This window comes from Quercus lobata, chromosome 11, assembly GCF_001633185.2.
Source record: "Quercus lobata isolate SW786 chromosome 11, ValleyOak3.0 Primary Assembly, whole genome shotgun sequence".
NCBI classification, from domain to species: domain Eukaryota; kingdom Viridiplantae; phylum Streptophyta; class Magnoliopsida; order Fagales; family Fagaceae; genus Quercus; species Quercus lobata.
Genome location: NC_044914.1, coordinates 25,799,731 through 25,805,932, shown reverse-complemented (window position 1 = coordinate 25,805,932; position 6,202 = coordinate 25,799,731). Strand labels below are relative to the sequence as shown.

The 6,202-nt window shown below is 34.7% G+C and overlaps 1 pseudogene; it reads right to left on the bottom strand.

Moving 5' to 3' along the window:
• Positions 1–351: 351 nt before the first annotated feature.
• Positions 352–3,086, bottom strand: LOC115968792 (annotated as a pseudogene).
• Positions 3,087–6,202: the final 3,116 nt, after the last annotated feature.

Here is a 6,202-nt window from a genome sequence, read left to right as displayed (position 1 = left end):
TATTGCGACATACGGCTGAAAGAGTTACATAAGAGCTATGAATCTGAATTGTGATACATAAAATTTGGGCCATGGACATATAGTACATGAGCTTATTGAACTCCCAAAAGATTTGCAGAATAGTGTCCTTTTCTTTTTTATTCAAAAATGGGAAGGTAGTACATTCATATAATAGTATTATCTCACAAACCTAAGTTTATGTACATGGTAGGATGTCATGTATCTTTTTTATTTATGGGATGAGAATCAAGCCAAATGGGATGTCTCTTGTACTTGAATCCCACGACAGATATTAGATAAGAATGCTCGAGATATATATATATATATATATATATATAAAATTTAGGGCAATATTTATTATACATAGTGCGTTTTACACTCACGATTCAAATACACTAAAACTGTAATTTAAAGTCATGTTTTTAGTATATTTTTGCAAAATATGTAAATCACATTATGCGTAATAGATTTTTTTTCCATAACTTATGTGATTCAATTTTGCTAACTGTACCTGTGACTCAAGATTCAACCCATAATGGACAGCCTTGTAGTTAACTTGGTTGTCCAAGTGTTTCTAACTTGATATACTGCCCTTTTTGAAGTTTCCAAAAGAAGTTGCTGTTGAAAAATAGCGAAAGTTCAAATTTACCAAAATTGATTGTGAAAATATTTTAAATTTGAGAAAGATCTCCAAATTAATAATAGGAACGAAGAAAATTAATCTAAATGAAAAATAGACACAAAACACCAAAAATTATGTGGTTCGGCAATAGCCTACATCCATGGGTAGCGATGAATAACTTTCACTATATCAAATTTGGGATAATATAAATTGGTGTAGAAGCACTCTCACAAACTCAAATCCCAAATATACCCAAATAGCTCTTTCTCATAAATACAAAACCAAAGAATCAGAGGTTCACTAATACCAAATACGTATACCAAATATCAAATGTGAATTGCGCACAACCCAAAGAGAGAGCTACAAATCAAATCCAAAAGTTACAACAAACCAAGAGAGAACAAATCACCAAATCACAGAACCAAAACCAAGCGGCAACAAACCTTTCTCACTATTCCAAATTGCAACCAACAAATATCAAATAATCAAATGAAGAGAGAGTTTCTATTTCTCATACATAATCTCTAATTTTTTGTAATAGCTATATACTTATATGACAAGTAGTGATTGATAAACATAAATTGAAATACGAAAAGTGAACTGAGGAATTTTTATTAGACCAACAAAACCAAGTGTCATATAAGTTGTAAGAGCATTAGCATTGAGGGGTGTAAAACATCCAAATAGCTATTTTAGCAACAGACACACTAAAAAAGAGTTTTACCTAGGTATGTAAATCTAAAAACTTTTAACAACCATGAACAGTAAGTATCTATATTTAGACATTATTGTTCATGATTCGCAAACTTAAAATATATATATATATATATATATATATATTTTCTCTCTCACTTTTATTAGACAATTTATATTATTTTAATGGGTTATATGGAAATATAAAGAATGAGATATATAGAGTATATTGTTAAATGAGTTAGTAAAATAAATAAAATAGAATTTTAGTTATAAATTAGATGTTTTTTTAAAAATCCGGATGTGCATGCTACGCCAGCAAGTGTTACTGTTTAAGGCACAGATATTAGCTCCACCAAATGAATGAAATCTTTTGCAGCAGTGCCATCCGGGCTAGCAGCCGCTTGTACTGTGTGTTTGAGAGCTTGGGCCTTATCTCTCATCTTCTTCCCATTTTCAAGTCCCAAAATGAGTTCCAAGCTCTTGAGCAATCCACTCTTAGTGAGAATTCCACCCTCAACTTTGACACCAATTCCCCATACTTCCTCTACCATTCTTCCAGTCATGTGATGATCACCAAAGAACGGCCTGCAGATCAGTGGCACACCATATGCAACACTCTCCGACACAGAGTTGCTACCACAGTGAGTCATAAACACAGCTATTGAAGAATGAGCTAGAACTTTTACCTGCGGTGTCCATGGCACTATTTTCCCTTGCATTCCAGTTCTCTCAACAAACCCTTTGGGCAAGAGGCTCTTTATCTTGTCCTTGAGAGACCACAGAAATGGAATTCCACTCTCTTCCAGTGCCTCAGCCAATGCTATTAACTCATTTTGAGGTGGTGAAGCCACAGTTCCAAAGCTTACATACGCAACCGACCTTTCCTTCTGCTCATCTAACCAAGATATGCACCCTGTTAAATCCGAACCCGACTGTGATGGCAGCGATAGTGTGAAAAGACCCACATTAAGCACATTTCGAAACTTCGTTTTGAAATCACGATTGAGAAGAGGTGGGTTTAGTTCTTCATAAAAGTTCAGCACTACAGCACTAGCTCGTGGTAACACCAACCCAACTTGACTCAGCATGTGTGAGAAAGTTGACTTTTCCAACTTCTCCGATAGCACCTCCTCAGGTAAGTCCGAAACACGCATTTGAGACAATCATGGAATGAATTCCAAGGTTGCATCTTTAACTTTATTACTGGCAAAACGTTGGCGTATAAGGTCAGTATAAACATGAGCCGAAAGAGAGCAAGGGAAAGGCAACCAAATTGGGATCCATGGAACATGCAAATCCTCAGCAACCTCCAAAGCAAATGTCAAGAATGCATCGGAGATCAAGCAGGAGATTTTCTTACCAGTCTCTGCTACGGCCACTTCTAAGCCTCTTTTGAAGTTCTGTGGCGAGACCTTAATGAAAAGTTCCACAGCCTCAGTAGGGTTTGGGGAAAGAACATGACCGGCAGGAACTCCATCGGCCACATCATAGGCTTTTATGTTGGGCAAGATCTCGCCTGGTTTTGCTGTGGAGAAGATTGAATGGTTGGACTTTTGTGTGTTTAAGAATGAGAAGTGAACGTTTGGAGCAGCTTTTGCTAATTTGCGAACCAGAGTCAAGAGAGACAAGGCATGGCTGCCGAATGAGAATGCCAACACAGCCACATGTTTATGAGGAGAGCTTTTGGTCATCGACATGATGTTGGGTTAGACAGTTGAATCAAGAAGAGAGAGAGAGAAAGAGACAGAGAGAGAGATGTTACTATGTATGGGACAGGACGGGATATTTGCTCTATTCCTCAGTCTTATCTTTTATAGGAAATTAAAGAAGCTCAAAATTAGTAGTTGTTCTATACAAACATCAAGACCAACTAGTGTGATGTTACATGTTGTCAGATACTTAGATGTGAACGACAATCTAAAGTCGAATATACTTTGACAATCTAGGAAGAAATCCATAGTTAATCGAAAAGGAGACACGAATATTGGTGGTCATAGAAGCAACACGCTCATTGTACGAAAGTCATGAGTTGCATACCTACCCTTGGGAATTCAATTCATGTGAAATTCACCTACTCCTACCCTGTTATTAATTAGATTTTATCGATGCGTGTTTTAGGATATACAATAGTAAATAATTTTAGAAGATTTTTTTATGAAGAAAAATGAAAAAATTACTGACTTTTTAGATAATTTTTTTAACTTTTTATAAAATATTTTTCAAAATAAATGATTAATGTGTGTCTAAGAGCAATTGCATCAGTGGGTGTAAATTTTTTGTCTATTTTACAAAAAAAAAAATATATATATATATATATATATATTTTTTTTCTATTTTACACACCAACTCTTACAAAACACCGACATCAATCTATTTATCCTAAACATTTATTCAATAAAATATTCATTCTTTTATACTATTATCTCTTTCTCATGGACCTAACACAACCCACCCAGCCACCATCATCAACCCATCCAACCACCACCCAGCCACCATTATCAACACCCCCCCCCCCCCCCGCCGCCGCCGCCGCCAATATCAATGAAATCCAAATACCCCTTCAACCTAGCCATATGAAATCCCAAAATAATCCATCAATCAAACAAAGAATAAAAAAGGATCAAAACCCACTTATCAAGATTGACGCCTCTCATTGTGTAACGAGATTGACGCCTCCGACCTCCAACTGTCCGACCATGGAAGCTCTAATAAGCCAACAATATACGCACTTCAACATTGCAGCCCAGGTGCATCAAAGCCCACGATGCATAACCCCCACTGATCTATGGGTCTAGCCATGGAAGAGGAAGATTATGAGATGAGAGAAAGAGAGAGCTGAGAGGGTTGATGCGGAGAGGAAAAAAAAAGTGTGTGAGGTGAGAGTGAGAGGGACCAGAGAGAAGGAGAGAAGAAAAAAAAAACTAAAATATTAAATGCAAAGCTACAATAACCATACATATATGCACGGTTACTGTAGCACATGTGAATATATGCCAATTTGGAGTAAAATGTGTAAATTCAGATACTTTTTCTAAGGGCACACATTAATTTCACTTACTTTTGCTATTGTACTAGATATCCAAGATGCAAGCCCAACGTACGTATTACTCTAATCAAAATTCAAGTTTATTGCATGTTTTGTGCCACATGGCACATTCCCATTTACCAATCCAAGCCAACTCAAATACTATGCCATATTCTTTACGCAAAATAATAATAATAATAATAATAATAATAATAATAATAATAATAATAATAATAATAATATGCCATATCGGCATATCCTATATATCATTCATAAATAGGCGAAAAAAAAAAACAATATTATAGCCATTGTTTGCACAAAATGAGTTTTGTGTGAGAAATGCCCAAGTTGAAGTGCTTCACCAACAAGAAAACCGTTTTGGCTTAGGTTTAATGGGTAACAAATCTACAAAGCTCATTAGTATACTTGCAAGTATATGATTTGCCATTCATACTAGTAACTCCCCTGGACTTATGGTTAATGTCTGAAGGAATTTTTCTGAAACCTTACTATCATCAACGATCAATCTATATATACGGTTCCCACAAAATTTAGAAGCTTTAGATATGTATTTACAATAAACAAATGCATACAACATTAGTATTAGTGGTGCTAAAAAGTCATAGTGCTATTTTTTGCACTGTCAATACTAAAAAGCATGTAGCAATGGTGGAGGGAAAACCAAAAATTTTGGCTTATTAAAAATTATTTTATTTTATTGTGTTGGTGGTGGTAGTTGTTGTTTATTATAGTAGATATATTATTTTATTGTGTTGAAAGCTAAAATAAAACCACTGACGTTGGGTGTTTTGTAAACTGAAGTAGTAAAATAGATAAAATAACTTTTTATGATGTCAAATTACTAAATTTGTGACTCCACCAATGTGATGCCTTATAGGAGCAAGGCAATAAAGCAACCAAACAAAGACATATAATGGAGGGTAACAAAATTATCATTCAAGAAGCTTCACGAAAGCATGCTCAAAGAGTGAAATAAACAATAGAAAACCCAATAAGCGACGAACTTCCGAGTGTCTAAAATCGAGTTACTCCCAATAGCACAAATCGAAGCGCATCTATTAAGAATACAATCATCATCACCACCCCTTCCACCTATAATAATAATAATAATAATAATAATAACTAATAGCCAAAACGTTTGACTTTTCATTGACCACTCCTCATTCCGCCACATGGCTACATAAATTGTTGACACATTCACTTTAAAACACTAAACAATTGTATCTTTTTGGTGGTTTGCTTATTTAGTTTCAATGGGTAACTACTTATTATTGTTTATATAAGATGTTTACTTTTTGTTTTCTTCTTTCTGTTTTTTCATTTTCTATTTTTTTCCCCCTTTGCGAGAACAAACCCAGCAAAGGTTGTGGACAAAAAATAGAGCACCCTTGATGCTACTGCTATTGATAATTCTTTTCTTCACAATCATGCTATTGTTTTTTGTTTTTAATTTTTAATTTTTATAATAACAAACATTTATAACTAAGGTATTGAAATATTTTGTGCACACCATGTGTTTGAGAAAATTTTGCGCAGAGTAAACCAATTGCCGATAAAGTGTTTTGCCTTTGTCATATTTGTTGTGTTTGCTCTATGTCTGAGATATTTTTCAACCATTGTATAAAGTTGTTTTGATGCTGGACAGTAGTGTTGGGATTAATTAAATTATATTATATTAAGATATTTGTCTTCTTGAATCTTTGTTTGACTGAGCATTGGTCTATGTATTTGCTGGTCTGTGCGTATTGTGCCTGCGCTGCATTGTTTGGTTTTGAAATATAGTTGGCTTATATTATATTATATGATATTAAGCCTTTTTGTCTCTTACGGTTTATTGC